We start from the raw sequence: 19,003 nt of genomic DNA, 5'->3' as shown, positions 1-19,003 counted from the left end.
CCCTCACACCATATAACAGGGGTCCCCAACCCTCAGGCCGCAGCCTGGTAGGAATCAGGCTGCACAGCAGGAGGTGAGTGGCAGGGGAGCGAGTAAAGCTTCATCTCCTGCTCCCCATCGCTCACATTACTGCCTGAAACATCCCCCCACCCCACCCCCTGCCGGTCCGTGGAAAAATGGTCTTCCATGAAACCGCTCCCTGGTGCCAAAAAGGTTATAAGGTTATAAGCAGCAAGCTCGCCCCCGCTTAGGGAGCACACAAGCAAAGGAACCTGTTTGTTCTCGCTCCCTGTTGTTTGTTCTCGCTCTGCTGCAGCAGGGGCCCCAATAAAGCCTTGCCTGAATTTCTTGTCTGGCCTTTGATCAATTTTTATTGTTTAAGGACGCCAAGAACCCTGGTCGGTAACAATTTCAAAATACGGTCTTGATGTCATTGGAAGTAATTTTTTTCTGACTTTTTCTCTGTTTTCAACATCTTTGCCAGCAAAAGATATGTTCCCAGATGTCTTCTAAAATGTTTTCTTCCTGATCATTTAGAAAGATTGGGAAAGAAAGAGTATTGAGAAACTTGAGCTGTACTTTTGCTGCACAGGAAGTGTGAGCTGTGTTCCATCCTAGATTAATAATATTTCAAGCAGGAGGGAAAAAAAAAAGTAAAAGCCTATAACTTTAGCAATGTGTTTGAAAAAGACTTGATTTCAACAATGTTTCTATCATGCTTACGTTGCAGCTGTCTAAACAATACAGATAACAAAAGCATGTCAATTAAAAGCAGCATTTAGGACCCAGTTTCACAGATCTGCATTGGCCCTGGGTTTCGGATGATTTCAGGGCCAGGCGCTGGGAGTTCCTGTGTGGTGTAGTTGTGCTCAGCCATGGGGCAGGTGCGTTCCCTCTTGCTGTAGGAGAAGGTGGTGGGACACACGGAGATGGTTATCTCTTTCTGCTTTTGACTCTCCTGACTTGCTTCCACCAAGAGGCCATAAACCCAAACTGGAAATACTGATTAAGTGCATACTTTTTCCAACACATTGACCACAACTTGAGATTTTCATGGCGGAATATATTACATAAATGTCTGGAAAGCAAATATTTTAAGTGCACTTTAGGTAGATGTTTGCTTACTTTAATCAAGCAGAAGGAGAGATTATTCTTTTACCTTCTGGAACGTGTTGAGGTAAACTTATCTAGAGAAGGGAAAACTTTAGAGTTCACCTGGTACAAAGCACCCGCATCCGGATAAACGAAGGTTGTTCCCGAGTCCAAGCTTGCTGTGCTGGCCACACGACAGGCCAGTGAATCAGACATGACGCATTGAGGGAAAGAATACGACGTTATTCGGAAAGCCAGCAGACCGAGAAGACGGCGGACTAAAGTCTCAAAATAACCATCTTATCGGGGTTTGGATGCCAGTTTCTTTTATAGCACAGAGATGGGGAGGAGATGAGGAGGTAAAGTAAAAGGGCCATCAGTTTTGCGAATATCCCCTGGAATGGCCAGCCTCAGGGAGGGGATGTGTTAATTTCTTTTTAATTTCAGCCATCCGCAGGTGGGCAGAGTCCTTATGTTTCCCTGAACAAAGGCACTTTGGTTTAACATTCAGGCAGAGGAACAGGGTTCCCCGAGGCAGGCCATTATGTACAGACAGTATCCTTTTAGTGAACAAAAGCAGCAGAAGGCAAAGGTTAAAGTCAAAGAAACAGATCCAACGTGTAGTCAGATTTGGTTCTTCCCTGTAACAAGGTCTCAAAGAGTGAGTGACTCCCTCCAGGTCACATATAATAATAATATATATAATAATAAAAATTATTCTGGTAGAGAAAAGAATGCAGAACTCTAGCCACTCTAACTTCTTAGTTAAAAAATGAGATTTATTTGCAGGACAAGAATGATGCTGCTATTAAAAATAATAATAGCAATAGCAAGTTTGAAAACTTTCACGTGGACCTATTCAGGTGCTTCATTGGCATTTAAGGCCTTCTAAGTATCTGTACTAGCCTCCTTCAGGTCAGCCTGTGTTGCTGGGAAACTGCTTTTCTCACTACTCTCTGGACAAAACTCTGGGTCAAGTTTCCATTATTCCGTGGAGTGTTTTTAGATCCCACCCGTTGTTAAAAACACACACTTTTGTTATTAATACAAGAACAGATTTTTCAGAGTTTTTTCTTTGTCTTTTATTGTTAAATTTTTTTAAATTGAGGTATAATTGACGTAACATTACATTGGTCGCAGGTGTACAATGTCATGATTTGATGTTTGTATATGTTGCAGAGTGATCACCACAATAAGTCCACTTAACATCCACCACCTCACATAGTTACAACACTTTTTTTCTTGTGATGAGAATTTTGAAGAGCCACTCTTCTAGCTACCTTTAAATATGCAATACAGTATTATTAACGTACATAGTCACCATGCTGTGAAAGTTCCATCCCCATGACTTACTCATTTGATAACTGGAAGTTTGTACCTTTTAACCTCCCTCACCCATTTGGCTCACTCATCCCCTGCCTCAGGCAGCCACCAGTCTGTTCTCTATCTGTGAGCTTGACATTTTTTTGTTTGTTTTATAAGGTCCCATATATGTGAGATGATATGGTATTTATCTTTTTCTGTCTGGCTTATTTCACTTAGCATAGTGCCCTAAAGGTCCATCCATGATGTTGCAAACAGCAAGATTTCATTCTTTTTTATGACTGAATAATCAAAAACAGATTTTTTATTGGTTCTTTAGTAGATGCCAGCTTCTGATATCAGCTTTTAGGTGAAATTATTGTTAATCTTTTTATGTGTAATTTTATGAGTCAGAGTTCAGAAGACCATTTGGATTTGCTATTGTAGGCAGATGTTGAAAATTCAGTTTTTTAATAGAATCTTGTACTGTTTTGTAGATTTTACTTTTTGGATTTGATTCTCAAAAAGAAATCTTAACCTGTAAAATGTTTCTTACTTCCTTTTCTTACCAGGAAGAGATATTAGGAATCATCTAGGAAACAAATGTAGCAGTTTTATGCAATTTAAGCAATAAAAATGAGTTTCAAAATCCTCCTTTACTACCAGTAAAGCTTGAATTTTGTACTTAAATATAATATTTTCCCCCTTCCCCTTTTACCCAAGATTTACCCGCCTATTAATGTGCTGCCCTCGTTGTCTCGGTGAATGAAGTCTGCTACTGGAGAAGGTATGACCAGGAAGGATCACGCCGATGTATCTAACCAGCTGGTACGTATGTTTTCTCCAGGATGGTGTTTAAAGAAATGAATACTTTCTCAGTTCATGCTGCTGTCTTATACCTCTTGTCTTTCTTCCATATCACTTTTCTTCTCCCCCCATCAAAGTAGAATTTTAATATAGAATATAGAATACTGGAATACAGAAACATTCATTAGAGCCAAACAGTCTTTTTCATAAGGATAACTGCTCATGACAAAGATTAAAGATCACATGCTTGAAACCCACCTCTAATGCTGTATGAGGTAGTTTTTAAATTAAAAAGGCATAAGACGATTAAGTTTTTATTAGTAACCTTTATTATAGAGTATTTCTGAAAGACTATTCTAACTAATTTTTTGTTTAACATATTAGGCAATCACCAGAACGCTAAGGGATACAGCTGTGTATATTCTATGAAATCCTTGGTTTCTATAGTCCTGAGATTGTATACCAAGCATAATTAAAGAAAAATACATTTGACCTTAAAGTAGAAATGATAAATAAACCTACTGATAACCCAGATATTTTTTTTTGAATAGAATTTAGAGATGGATTTCTCCTATTGCGTAAGTTGTGATTTTTAAATGCTCTACAAAATGGAAGCTCATTGATATATTGAGGGAGTGTATTTTTTGTAGAGTGTTAGTAATGTCTATGTATTGCATGCCTGAAGACTCCTTCCTTAGTGAGACTGCCGTATAATAAAGTCTTTCCAATACTTGCATATGTGAATTATGTTTGGAAATAATGTGAAATACTGTGAAGATAGCTACAGCAATACACTTATAATGCCCAGAGTACCGTTACCATTTATAAAGGTTCATGTAAACCTTGTTTTCTCTTTAGTATGCATGCTATGCTATTGGTAAGGATGTGCAGGCCATGAAAGCCGTAGTTGGAGAAGAAGCCCTTACCTCAGATGATGTGCTTTACTTGGAATTTCTGCAGAAGTTTGAGAGGAACTTCATTGCTCAGGGTAAGATTACTACTTTCCTATGAATAGAAACAGCATCATATGTAGTTTTGAGGACTTCTTTCCTAGTCTGAGAGAATTTACATTGGTCTCCATACAAGTTTCCTTCTGATTAGAGAAGAGGTTCTTCCAGCCGCCTGCCATGTCTTCGTTCTTAGCCCTCTGGTTCCTTCCCCTCTACCTTCAATTTCTTTATCCATTTATTTAGCTCCTGTCTTATTTTATATCTTCCTTACAACCGGCCTTCTGCTCTCCTACCTCCATTGCCACTTCTCCTCGCTCTTAACCTCTCTGCAATGCTCTCCTCTGGCTGTGGGGGTTTTGGACTTTCCCAGTCCCTCTGTTTTCATCCTCCTGATTTCTTATCTTCCTGCTTCTTAATTGTTAATGTTCCCAAAGGCTTCATTATCTGTTCTTTCTGTGCTTTTTTCCCCTATGCTGATGACTAACTTGCTATGTATGAGCCTTTACCCTCTTTCTGAAGCTCTAATCCCACATCTCCAGTTAGGAAGCCTGTGTTTATGCCACCATCCTCTCTGGCTCAGCGTGGTGAGAACCAAAGTCTTTTCCCTACTGACCACCTGCCTAGCAATTCCCTTTTCAATTTCTGTCTACCTCTGGCATGACCATTACCCTAGTTAGCCCAAGCTCAGGAATTGGGCATTCTTAAGCCTCTTCATTTATTCTCCAGTCATCAAATATTTGCTAATTTGCATTGTTCTCCTTTGAAACATCTTATCCTGTTCTCCTTTCATTCCTATTAAAAAAACTTCAGCCAGTGTTTCTCAAAGTTGAATATGCTTTTGAATCTACCAGGGATCTTGTTGAAGTGCAGATTCTGATTCGGTAGGTGTGGGTGGGGCCAGAGAGCCTGTATTTTGACAAGTTCCTGGGCGATGTTGAAGCTGCTGATCTCTGACCACTCTTTGTGTCCCAAGACCTAGTCCAGGCCTTTGTCCCATCATCCTTGGCCGTTAGTGCCAGCATCTTCACCAGTCTCCCTGACTCTCTATGTGCCATTGCCGGGGTAAATTTAGTATTAATTTTATTGATTGTCCTTCTGTTAAAAAGTCTATAATGGTTTTTATTACATAGCATGTGTAGGGCTTTCAAGCTGTTTTGTTTGGTCTCTTCCCTGCCACCCCTGCTAATGCTGGTAAACTCTATTTTTGACCTCAGTGATACTTACAAACGATGTGTTTATTTTGGAATAATGCATCAGCTGCACACTTAGGATTTGTGCACTTTTCTATTTGTGTGATACATTTTTTAAGTACCATTAAAATCCCCAGAACATATGATTGTTGGGTTTTCTAAAAAAAAAAAAAATTTATGCAGAACCTTAATATCATAAAAAAATAAAAATTATTCTGGTAGAGAAAAGAATGCAGAACTCTAGCCACTAACTTCTTAGTTAAAAAATGAGATTTATTTGCAGGATAAGAATGTTTCACGTGGACCTATTCAGGTGCTTCATTGGCATTTAAGGCCTTCTAAGTATCTGTACTAGCCTCCTTCAGGTCAGCCTGTGTTGCTGGGAAACTGCTTTTCTCACTACTCTCTGGACAAAACTCTGGGTCTAGTTTCCATTATTCCGTGGAGTGTTTTTAGATCCCACCCGTTGTTAAACACACACACACACGCACACACGCGCACGCACGAGCCCAACGTCTCGCCTGCGGGCTTTCTCGCTTTTCTCTGATTCCCAGGGGTACTTACTGTCTAGACCCTCATTTCCACATTTGGTCACATCCAGTCCTGGGAGACCTGACTGCTTTGTGTTTCTTTTTTATACTTCATGCTCACAGTGCTAGACCCATAACAATAAATTTTGAATAACGCTGATAAGTTGGAAGTACTTGGCCTTTATTCATCTAATCTCAATTTTTTGTAAGGTCCTTAGGAAAACCGCACTGTCTATGAGACTTTGGACATTGGCTGGCAACTGCTCCGAATCTTCCCCAAAGAAATGCTGAAGAGAATCCCTCAGAGCACCTTGAGCGAATTCTACCCTCGAGACTCTGCAAAGCATTAGCTGCTACTTCATCGCTGGCTCGATGCTCTTGTGAAATACTGGTTCTGTTTTCTTTATTCCTTTTGCACTCCCCCATCCCCACCTTTGTGTTGGAGTTTACTGTGTTACCCTGTAATTAAAAACAAAGAATAGGTAACATATTGTGCCAGTGCTGCAATGTTTTAAATTGCTAACAGACTTTAAAATATCCCCTATTCCGAAAACCTGGAACTGCAGTGCTTTGTTTAAAGTAGCTGAGGGTTGGAGGTGAGGTTTTCGTACTGATGTGTGTATTTGTACGTAGTGGTGTAGTTAGCTGCCTAGTGTCCTCATTATTTGGGTCTCTCAGACCTTCCCTGTCCACCCCCTCCAGAGTATCACTATCTGAAGTTACAATGCTTTGATCTCCAAACTAGGGACAAGATAGGGTCTGAAAGACGCTTCCTCTCCGAGCCGAGACGCTTTCCTGAGCGCTTGTTTTTAGACTTTGGTGTGCCTCTGGGTCTGCTCTAAGCAGATGGCTTTTCCTGTCCACCTGCTGTTTCCTATTTAATGAATAGGTTAGAAAAGGAGTTTCCTTTTCCTCTTTGGTGCGGATAAGTTTCAACTCCTGTGTCTTACTGTTCTCCCTCCCTCTGAGTAACACAGAATCATGCAGCTTTTGCCCAACTGGCATTGATCTGATAGTAGTGAGATGCCCTGTCTTTTTTTTTTTTTTTTGTCAGAGTCTTTTCCATGAATTTCTTGAAGATGAAACCCTTTAATAGGAACATATTTGCAAAAGCATCAGAGTACACCCAGAACTGTCTGTAAATGAGAAAAGACTTAAAAATGACCACAGTTAAAGATTTGATGAAAGTTCATAATAATGCAGTTGACAAGAAAATTAGTTATTTCTGAGATATACATTTTAAAGTAATAACTAGGATTATTACTTATAACATTATACCAGAACATATAAGATTTTTAGAAATTTCATGTAATGTCTGAAACATTTATATTAACATATTTCCATACAAATAACCCAATGAAAGTTTAGTATTAGTTGTTTTGTTTGTTTGTTTTTTTATACTGCAGGTTCTTATTAGGCATCAATTTTATACACATCAGTGTATACATGTCAATCCCAATCGCCCAATTCAGCACACCACCATCCCCACCCCACCGCAGTTTTCCCCCCTTGGTGTCCATATGTCCATTCTCTACATCTGTGTCTCAACTTCTGCCCTGCAAACCGGCTCATCTGTACCATTTTTCTAGGTTCCACATACATGCATTAATATACGATATTTGTTTTTCTCTTTCTGACTTACTTCACTCTGTATGACAGTCTCTAGATCCATCCACTTCTCAACCAATGACTCAATTTCGTTCCTTTTTATGGCTGAGTAATATTCCATTGTATATATGTACCACAACTTCTTTATCCATTCGTCTGTTGATCGGCATTTAGGTTGCTTCCATGACCTGGCTATTGTAAATAGTGCTGCAATGAACATTCGGGTGCATGTGTCTTTTTGAATTACGGTTTTCTCTGGGTATATGCTCAGTAGTGGGATTGCTGGGTCATATGGTAATTCTATTTTTAGTTTTTTAAGGAACCTCCATATTGTTCTCCATAGTGGCTGTATCAATTTACATTCCCACCAACAGTGCAAGAGGGTTCCCTTTTCTCCACACCCTCTCCAGCATTTGTTGTTTGTAGATTTTCTGATGATGCCCATTCTAACAGGAGTGAGGTGATACCTCATTGTAGTTTTGATTTGCATTTCTCTAATAATTAGCGATGTTGAGCATCTTTTCATGTGCTTCATGACCGTCTGTATGTCTTCTTTGGAGAAATGTCTATTTAGGTCTTCTGCCCATTTTTGGATTGGGGTGTTTGTTTCTTTAATATTGAGCTGAATGAGCTGTTTATATATTTTGGAGATTAATCCTTTGTCCATTGATTCGTTTGCAAATATTTTCTCCCATTCTGAGGGTTGTCTTTTCGTCTTGTTTATGGTTTCCTTTGCTGTGCAAAAGCTTTGAAGTTTCATTAGGTCCCATTTGTTTATTTTTGTTTTTATTTCCATTACTCTAGGAGGTGGATCAAAAAAGATCTTGCTGTGATTGATGTCAAAGAGTGTTCTTCCTATGTTTTCCTCTAAGAGTTTTATAGTGTCCAGTCTTATATTTAGGTCTCTAATCCATTTTGAGTTTATTTTTGTGTATGGTGTTAGGGAGTGTTCTAATTTCATTCTTTTGCATGTAGCTGTCCAGTTTTCCCAGCACCACTTATTGAAGAGACTGTCTTTCTCCATTGTATATCTTTGCCTCCTTTGTCATAGATTAGTTGACCATAGGTGCGTGGGTTAATCTCTGGGCTATCTTGTTCCATTGATCTATGTTTCTGTTTTTGTGCCAGTAACATATTGTCTTGATTACTGTAGCTTTGTAGTATAGTCTGAAGTCAGGGAGTCTGATTCCTCCAGCTCCATTTTTTTCCCTCAAGACTGCTTTGGCTATTCGGGGTCTTTTGTGACTCCATACAAATTTTAAGATGATTTGTTCTAGCTCCGTAAAAAATGCCATTGGTAATTTGATAGGGATTGCATTGAATCTGTATATTGCTTTGGGTAGTATACTCATTTTCACAATGTTGATTCTTCCAATCCAAGAACTTGGTATATCTCTCCATCTGTTGGTATCATCTTTAATTTCTTTCATCAGTGTCTTATAGTTTTCTGCATACAGGTCTTTTGTCTCCCTAGGTAGGTTTATTCCTAGGTATTTTATTCTTTTTGTTGCAATGGTAAATGGGAGTGTTTCCATAATTTCTCTTTCAGATTTTTCATCATTAGTGTATAGGAATGCAAGAGATTTCTGTGCATTAATTTTGTATCCTGCAACTTTACTATATTCATTAATTAGCTCTAGCAGTTTTCTGGTGGCAGTTTTAGGATTCTCTATGTATAGTATCATGTCATCCGCAAACAGTGACAGTTTTACTTCTTCTTTTCCAATTTGTATTCCTTTTATTTCTTTTTCTTCTCTGATTGCTGTGGCTAGGACTTCCAGAACTATGTTGAATAATAGTGGTGAGAGTGGACATCCTTGTCTCGTTCCTTATCTTAGAGGACATGCTTTCAGTTTTTCACCATTGAGAATGATGTTTGCTGTGGGTTTGTCATATATGGCCTTTATTATGTTGAAGTAGGTTCCCTCGATGCCCACTTTCTGGAGAGTTTTTATCATAAATGGGTGTTGAATTTTGTCAAAAGCTTTTTCTGCATCTATTGAGATGATCATATGGTTTTTATTCTTCAATTTGTTAATATGGTGTATCACATTGATTGATTTGCGTATATTGAAGAATCCTTGCATCCCTGGGATAAATCCCACTTGATCGTGGTGTATGATCCTTTTAATGTGTTGTTGGATTCTGTTTGCTAGTATTTTGTTGAGGATTTTTGCATCTATATTCATCAGTGATATTGGTCTGTAATTTTCTTTTTTTGTAGTGTGTTTGTCTGGTTTTGGTATCAGGGTGATGGTGTCCTCATAGAATGAGTTTGGGAGTGTTCCTTCCTCTGCAATTTTTTGGAAGAGTTTGAGAAGGATGGTTGTTAGCTCTTCTCTAAATGTTTGATAGAATTCAGCTGTGAAGCCATCTGGTGCTGGACTTTTGTTTGTTGGAAGATTTTTAATCACAGTTTCAATTTCATTACTTGTGATTGGTCTGTTCATATTTTCTGTTTCTTCCTGGTTCAGTCTTGGAAGGTTATACCTTTCTAAAAATTTGTCGATTTCTTCCAGGTTATCCATTTTATTGGCATAAAGTTGCTTGTAGTAGTCTCTTAGGATGCTTTGTATTTCTGCGGTGTCTGTTCTAACTTCTCCTTTTTCATTTCTAATTCTGTTGGTTTGAGTCTTCTCCCCTTTTTTCTTGATGAGTCTGGCTAATGGTTTATCAATTTTGTTCATCTTCTCAAAGAGCCAGCTTTTAGTTTTATTGATCTTTGCTATTGTTTCCTTCCTTTCTTTTTCATTTATTTCTGATCTGATCTTTATGATTTCTTTCCTTCTGCTAACTTTGGGTTTGTTTGTTTTTCTTTCTCTAGTTTCTTTAGGTGTAAGGTTAGATTGTTTACTTGAGATTTTTCTTGTTTCTTGAGATAGGCTTGTATAGCTATAAACTTCCCTATTAGAACTGCTTTTGCTGCATCCCATAGGTTTTGGGTCGTCGTGTTTTCATTGTCATTTGCCTCTAGGTATTTTTTGATTTCCTCTCTGATTTCTTCAGTGATCTCTTGGTTATTTAGTAACATATTGTTTAGCCTCCATGTGTTTGTCTGTTTTACGTTTTTTTCCCTGTAATTCATTTCTAATCTCATAGCGTTGTGGTCCGAAAAGATGCTTGATATGATTTCAATTTTCTTAAATTTACTGAGGCTTGATTTGTGACCCAAGATGTGATCTATCCTGGAGAATGTTCCGTGTGCACTTGAGAAGAACGTGTAATCTGCTGTTTTTGGATGGAATGTCCTATATATATCAATTAAATCTAACTGGTCTATTGTGTCATTTAAAGCTTCTGTTTCCTTATTCATTTTCATTTTGGATGATCTGTCCATTGGTGTAAGTGAGGTGTTAAAGTCCCCCACTATTATTGTGTTACTGTCGATCTCCTCTTTTATAGCTGTTAGCAGTTGCCTTATGTATTGAGGTGCTCCTATGTTGGGTGCATATATATTTATAATTGTTATATCTTCTTCTTGGATTGATCCCTTGATCATTATGTAGTGTCCTTCCTTGTCTCTTGTAATATTCTTTATTTTAAAGTCTATTTTATCTGATATGAGTATAGCTACTCCAGCTTTCTTTTGATTTCCATTTGCATGGAATATCTTTTTCCATCCCCTCACTTTCAGTCTGTATGTGTCCCTAGGTCTAAAGTGGGTCTCTTGTAGACAGCATATATATGGGTCTTGTTTTTGTATCCATTCAGCCAGTCTATGTCTTTTGGTTGGGGCATTTAATCCATTCACGTTTAAGGTAATTATTGATATGTATGTGCCTATGACCATTTTCTTAATTGTTTTGGGTTTGTTTTTGTAGGTCCTTTTCCTCTCTTGTGTTTCCCACTTAGAGAAGTTCCTTTAGCATTTGTTGTAGAGCTGGTTTGGTGGTGCTGAATTCTCGTAGCTTTTGCTTGTCTGTAAAGCTTTTGATTTCTCCATCAAATCTAAATGAGATCCTTGCCGGGTAGAGTAATCTTGGTTGTAGGTTCTTCCCTTTCATCATTTTAAGTATATCATGCCACTCCCTTCTGGCTTGTAGAGTTTCTGCTGAGAAATCAGCTGTTAACCTTCTGGGAGTTCCCTTGTATGTTATTTGTCGTTTTTCCCTTGCTGCTTTCAATAATTTTTCTTTGTCTTTAATTTTTGCCACTTTGATTACTATGTGTCTCGGCGTGTTTCTCCTTGGGTTTATCCTGTATGGGACTCTCTGCGCTTCCTGGACTTGAGTGGCTATTTCCTTTCCCATGTTAGGGAAGTTTTCGACTATAATCTCTTCAAATATTTTCTCTGGTCCTTTCTCTCTCTCTTCTCCTTCTGGGACCCCTATAATGCGAATGTTGTTGCGTTTAATGTTGTCCCAGACGTCTCTTAGGCTGTCTTCATTTCTTTTCATTCTTTTTTCTTTATTCTGTTCCGCAGCAGTGAATTCCACCATTCTGTCTTCCAGGTCACTTATCCGTTCTTCTGCCTCAGTTATTCTGCTATTGATTCCTTCTAGTGTAGTTTTCATTTCAGTTATTGTATTGGTCATCTCTGTTTGTTTGTTCTTTAATTCTTCTAGGTCTTTGTTAATCATTTCTTGCATCTTCTCACTCCTTGCCTCCATTCTTATTCCGAGGTCCTGGATAATCTTCACTATCATTATTCTGAATTCTTTTTCTGGAAGGTTGCCTATCTCCACATCATTTAGTTGTTTTTCTGGGGTTTTTTCTTGTTCCTTCATCTGGTACATAGTCCTCTGCCTTTTCATCTTGTCTATCTTTCTGTAACTGTGGTTTTTGGTCCACAGGCTGCAGGATTGTAGTTTTTCTTGCTTCTGCTGTCTGCCCTCTGGTGGTTGAGGCTATCTAAGAGGCTTGATGGGAGGCTCTGGAGATGCCCTGTCTTGATGATCCCTTACTGGGTTTCCATGCAGAGGAATCATAATGAAAATAATTAATAGAATTCTTGGTTGGAAAGAGTTGGGATACAATTTTTTAAGAAAGAAAAAACCTATATCGGTTCTACATTCGGACATGCTAACAGTAGTTTTAAGTTTCTAAAGTGTTGACCGGATGCGAAAGGCAAGGTGGGGAAGAGAAAGCTCTTCTGTGTATGGAATCTTTTATATATATATATAATCTATGGATATTTTAAACTCTGTTAGATAGCAGCCTTTGGAAAATCCCCTATTTGGTCCTGCTTTCTGACCTATCTGCCTTTTCAGGGTAATCTTGTGGCACAAGTGATAGCATTTAAAAGCTTTAGTCTTTTAATTCCTCCTCCTTCCTGCTGCGAGCCCTGAGCTGTCTTCTGTGCACTTCTGACATGTCTACTGTTTGGTCTCTCTGTGTTCTTTGTTACTTGGGTGCAGTAGCAACTTCTCTGTGCATTCCATCTTTCTTTCAAGTTGTGTAAAGTTCTTCACTTTTTTTCTCTGAGGGTGTAGGGGGTGGGGGGAGTCAGCATGATTATATTTTAATGTAGAAAATGTGACCTGGATATAAAATGAAAATAAATATTAAATTAAATGGAAGTTACCTAAAGTGACTCTGTATCTTCTAATCAGAAAAGCAATAGCAACAAGCAAATATATAATAATGCACCTCTCTTTGATTGACAGTTTTGAACATCATAACCAGTATTGTGAACCAGCCCCTTGATTCACAATATTATGAACCATGTCCCCTTTACAGGGACATGGCCCATGTTCTGTACCCTCTGCCTTTTAGGCTGCCCTTTCAAGCTCTTTTCAGTAATACCTCTTCCAACATATTGTAGTTTGATCCAAGGTTGAGAGTTGCTAGGGTGTGGGGTTGTTTGTTTGTTTATTTGTTTGTTTTGCAGATCGTTAGTGGCTGTAAGTTCTCTGAAACTTGAAGTTTTGATTCAGGGTTCACTTAGCATTTTCGAGAGTTACTAAGGTGTTTTATAGCATTCTTTGTTTCAGACATTCTCAGGACCTCTAGAGCCTGTCTGCCATGAATGAAAGAGGGTGATAAATAGAAAATGAAATACATACTGAAGCAAGCCAAAACTTGCTTCAAATAAAATCTGAACGAGATGGTCCAGTATATAAAGGAAACATACTTGTTAAAGCACAGGGATGTGGCATCACGGTGGTCTCCCATTTCTTTCCCCTCTTCAACTCAGAGTGACATTTAGGAGATGTAGAGGAAGAGGCTCAGTCATAGCAAGAGTAGGTAGACCTGTGTTCTGATTCTGGTGCTGCCACTAACTGTATGGTCTTGCTTAGTCATTTAACAGATTTGTGTTCCTTTTAGGGTTATTATAAGGACTAGAGATTTTGCTTTTTATATCGCTTTTTAACTTATGTAAAAAAAAAAACAGTTTGTTGTATTGGCATGTGTCTATTTCTGTATTCTCTATCCTATTCACTGAACTATGTCTCTATCCTTCCACCAATACCACACTGTCTTACTTATAGCTTTACAGTAGGTCTTAATATCCTCTATATTCTGCTTTCTCAAAATTGTTTTACTTATTCTGGTTCCTTTGCCTTTGCCTTTTGTTCATACATTTTAGAATAAGCTTGTCCATGTTGACAAAAAAATTCTGTTGGAAGTTGACCTTTTATTATGTTGAGTCTTCCAATCCATGAATGCGATATGTCTCTCCATTGATTTAGGTCTTGTTTGGTTGTATCATACAGATCCTCTATTAAAATATTTATAATCAAATACTTCATGTTTTGGAAGCATTGTGTATGGCATTGTGTTGTTTCTTTTTTTTAATTTTTCTTTTTTTTATTTTTGTCTGTGTTGGGTCTTCGTTTCTGTGTGAGGGCTTTCTCTAGTTGTGGCGAGTGGGGGCCACTCTTCATCGTGGTGCACGGGCCTCTCACTGTCGCAGCCTCTCTTGTTGCAGAGCACAGGCTCCAGATGCACAGGCTCAGTAGTTGTGGCTCACGGGCCTAGTCGCTCCACGGCATGTGGGATCTTCCCAGACCAGGGCTCAAACCCGTGTCCCCTGCATTGGCAGGCAGATTCTCAACCACTGCGCCACCAGGGAAGCCCCGGCATTGTGTTTTTAGTTTTGGTTTCCAGTTGTTCATTGTTAGTATTTGGAAATATGACTAATGTTTTTGTGTTGATCTTGTATCCTGAGACTTTGTTAAAGTAATTGCCACTTATTAATTGCTTCTTAGAGATTTCTTGGGATTTTCTATGCAGACAGTCATGCTATCCATGAGTATGGACAGTAATATTTCTTCCTTTCTAATCTGTGTGTCTTTCTTTCTTTTTCTTGCCATGCTGCACTGGCTAGTACCTACAGTACTAAGTTGAAAAGGAGAGATGAAAGAGGACATTCTGGCCTTCTTTTGAATTTAGGAGGAAAACATTCATTCTCTCACCATGAAGTATGATGTTCACTGTCGTTTTTTGTAGATATTCTTTACTGGGTTGAAGTAGAGCCCTTCTATTCCTGAGAGTTTCTGACATGAATGTGTGTTGAAGTTCATCAAATGCTTTTTCTTCATTAATTGATGTGGCCATGTAGAGTTTCTTCTTCAATCTATTAATATGGCAAATTACGCTGATGATTTTTGAATAGTAAACCAAGCTTGTGTTCCGAGAATAGACTCCAGTTGATCAGAGTGTATTGTTATTTGCTGCCTTCTTCATGTGTTGATTTTATTGTGCAATTTTTTTCCCGTTTCCGTGTGTGAAAGCTTAGATTATTGATCTGAGACCTTCCCTCTTTTCTATTATAAGCATTTAGTGCCATTCGTTTCCCTCTTAATAACGTTTTATCTGGATCCTTCCACATTTTATGTGTTGTATTTTCATTTTCACTCAGTTCTATTTATCTTAAAAATTTTCCTTGAAATTCCTCTTTAACCATGGATTATTTAGAAGTGTGCATCTTAATTTCCAAATGTTTGGAGGCATTCTACTTCTCGTTCTCATTTTTATACAATTTAAAGCTTAGACTTTGGACACAGTGGAATAAAATGCGATTATGTTTGTTTAGTTATTTTATAGAGGTTCTTCAAATATCACTGGAGTGAAGTTTTCAAATATTAGTTTTACATAGTAGTTCTCAGTCTTTTGCACTTGTAACCAAAGGAGAGTTCCCTAAAAATATGTAACCCTGGCTGCTGGAGCCATGTTTATCAGGGGCAGTTCACAGTCACAGGAATAGTGGGGAGTTTGTGGGTCCCCACTGCACACTTTGTTCTGGGCCAGCACACAGGGATCCAGTAGGGATCCAGGGTCCAGGAGAGGGACCCAAACTTTGGGCTCTGGTGTTTATATTGAAGAATCAGGGAAGCCCAGGTCCCGTGTGGGCAGGAACTAGGACCAGCACTAGGACACACAGGACCCAGGTCCAGTCCCTCTCCATGGAACGAGCAGTCAGGCTGAGGGAGGCCCAGCCTCTCTCCTGCTGGTCAGGGCTGAGCCAAGCTGTGGTTGCAGCTGTATTGCTCAGTAGGCCCATGGCTGAGTCACCAGCTATGACAGCCGTAAGCCCTGGCTATGGGTAGTGTCCATGAAGTCTTGAGGAAGGCCAGCCTTCCTCCTGCAGGGAGGCAGTCTTGAACAAGTTAGCCCTGCCCTGTCACTACTTCAACAACCAAAATTTTCATTACTCCCTCTTGCTCCCCAACCCCACTCAGATAAAAGCATGGTTTCTCATGGGGTGGCCAACCTTTTATTTTTCAAACATTATCAACATCATTTCATACAAGAAAGGACATTCGAACCCCAATTAACTAAGAAGCACATATTGCAGAATAAGCTCGTTGGCCCTAAGACAAGACCCTTAGCTATTTCCATGGACCATCCTTGATTTCTCCATTATGCTGCTGAGTAGTGCAAAGTTGGTGCTCAAGAACTCCTTGGATGATGGTGTGCTATCAACAGCTGCTGTGAAAGCAAGAAGCTGGCACCCTCGGTGGCTATATGGGCAGAGGAGTTGAGGAGACAGTAGGTGATGGCTCTGTGCTGTCAGTGAGGGCTGTCCTCTGCCCGCAACCCTTTTAATCCCTTTGTATCCCTACCACCTGAGGAATGAAGGCAGTGATGAGTTATTGGCAGAATTGCCCTGTCTGATAAGAGGGTCACCTGCAAGCCAGAGGGCCCAAATCCTCCCTGGAACACATCACTCCCTACCCACCACTTAACAATTCCCTTCAAACAAAGGTGCAAATTTGTAATAGCTGTACCGTTAACATATGCAGTCTGTGATTCGGACAACTGTGACTCCTTGCCCTGTTCTTGGAGGAACATGACATTTTGTAGGGAGAACCCAGGCCAGGTGGCCAAAGTCTCTGTCAAGTCTGTTTCTTCAGCCAATACTTTGATTCAAGTTGAGGGTGGTGGAGATAAGTGGGCCTTCACCATGATAGCCTTTCCCTGGTATCACTGGCCAAGGTTCCCTGTGGTGAACATTACATACAAAAGCTTGCCCAGCACACGCCTCGCTCTCAGCCGAGCCGTGGCCATGCTTCTCCTGGGATTAGGCACCTCCTTCGCACACCCTGTGGATGGTGCTCATTTCTTTGATTCTGTGAATGGGGCATTTGTTAAACTATTATTTCTTGAGGCCTGTAAACTATTATTTCTTGATGTCTGTGCAAGTTTCAATTCTGCAATTTCTATTTCCTTCTTCTTACGGATTGAAAAACACTAGTGAAATTCCTCATTTTACAATCTCTGCTCCTTAACATTAACCGTAGTCTTCTTAAAGTCCTTGGTCTTGCTCTCTCAAAGGCTCCCTGGGGCTTGATTCCAGTGGGCTGGTGAGGTGGACACCACTGAGCTTGACAACATGCCATACTCCACCCAAGCCTGGAGATCTCCGGTGTCTGGGGGAAAAGGCAGGGGCCGTGAGACAGGAGACAAGAATGGAGGTAAATTAAGGGGTAAAGCCCAGGGAAGAGTCCATATGTCAGTTACAGGTGAGCTATGGGCCCTGTGTCCGAGAAGATGCCCCTCAGTGTGGGATGACCAGCTGCTCTCAGAGAGAGCGAGGCTCCTGGTCCCGGCTTCTCATGTGATACTGGGGCAGATCCTATGCACAGAGGCTGTGGCCTGCAGGGGGCGTGTATCGGCACCTCTGCAGGGTTGAGGGGCAAAGGGGGCCATGGGCAACCTCTCCCAGGAGAAGTCACCTGCCCTGGGGCTGGGGCATCAGTCCCTCAGACCCACACCATCTACCTTTCTACCTGGGTTCCAAGCCCAGCAAGGCACAATCCTGACTTCCCCAGTGTAGGATTTCCCCAGTGTGTGACAAGCCAGGCTGTGGCCACCTACCCCGAGGGTATAGTTCAGCGGGGCAAAGCCCGTCACTGCCCCCTGGTGAGGCAACTACAACAGAAAGGTGAGCTTTTGAGAGCAAGGGTCAGGAGGCAGGGAGGAGAGGCAGAAACCCAAGAAAGGACCCATCGCCTGAGCCCACATCCTTGTCCACCTCTGTGGGGTCAGTCAGCCTCCAGTGTCTGCTCTAAGATCACAAGACCCCACAGTACTGGCCATCACAACCACCTGCCTCAGAACAAAACAAGAGGGCAGAAGAGCAGGAGGCCCATATGATAAGTGTGGTCCGTTGAGGAGGTGCTCCCTGGGCCAAGTGACAAGACATGGCTTCTCAGGGCACAGCTGCCCCCAGACTCAGCATAAATGTCTGGGCTGTGAGCCCATTGATTCTGGGAAGGGCACCAGCACAAGGTGAACAGATACTCCATCCTTTGCGTCAGGCAAGCCAGGAGCCAAGCACTGACAAGCAGCCTGCGTTACACCCTCATGTTTCACAGGGCAGGAGCCTCAGTGGGGGGGAGATGGGGCCTGCCCTGAGGTCACAGCAGAGAAGGTTTGCTGCTGGAGGGCCACACACAGGACAGCTGTATAGAATGTGATCAAAGGCTCTCTGGTGCTTCATGCCATTCAAAACCAGGGGCTCTTAAACAGCCCGAGGGTAAGATACCGCCAAATCCTTGCTGAAATTTCTGAGCCCATCCTCAGATCCCAAATTTTGCCCAGATTGCCAAAAGATTCATGGACTTCTGGTCAAGGACCCGATTCATCTGGACTGCTCAGTGCACAGCAAGATTGCCAGGACGGGGCCTAGGGATCTTGCCCACACAACCGTCCCTGACATTTGCTCCTGGAGAACCACCTGCCCAGCTACCGACATCTCCTCCTTCCCTCTCATCAGGCTAAATGCAACTGGGAGAAAGGCAACACAAAAGGAGGCAAATGTGGAAACATAAACCCGACAGTGCTGTCTCCCCCAGCCAAGACTAAGAGTCCATGAGTCTACCCACTGCACTCACTTGAAAGCCCCCACATATCACCAGGAGCACAGAGAGCACACAGGCCATCAGATACACCTGACCTCAATTTCCTCCTGAGAGAGCACTCAGGGGCCTCCCTGGGATTTGGAGGTGTCAACAATTCACTGCATTGTGGCTTATGCCACAGAGCAATTTTGAACAAGGATTATAGTACCGGTAAACTTTAAGCACTGCTTTAAGTCCAATCACTTTATGTTTAAAGAGAGAGGAATTGGGACTTC

General features: G+C 40.8%; 1 pseudogene; it reads left to right on the top strand.

Annotated features, from left to right (window-relative positions):
• The first annotated feature begins 875 nt into the window (after window positions 1-875).
• On the top strand, window positions 876-6,399 carry LOC132367788 (V-type proton ATPase subunit B, brain isoform-like; annotated as a pseudogene).
• Window positions 6,400-19,003: the final 12,604 nt, after the last annotated feature.

The sequence above is a fragment of the Balaenoptera ricei genome, chromosome 6 (genome assembly GCF_028023285.1).
Source record: "Balaenoptera ricei isolate mBalRic1 chromosome 6, mBalRic1.hap2, whole genome shotgun sequence".
Lineage (NCBI taxonomy): Eukaryota > Metazoa > Chordata > Mammalia > Artiodactyla > Balaenopteridae > Balaenoptera > Balaenoptera ricei.
Note: the sequence above shows the minus strand (reverse complement) of the source record. Positions and strands in the feature narration are given on the sequence as shown.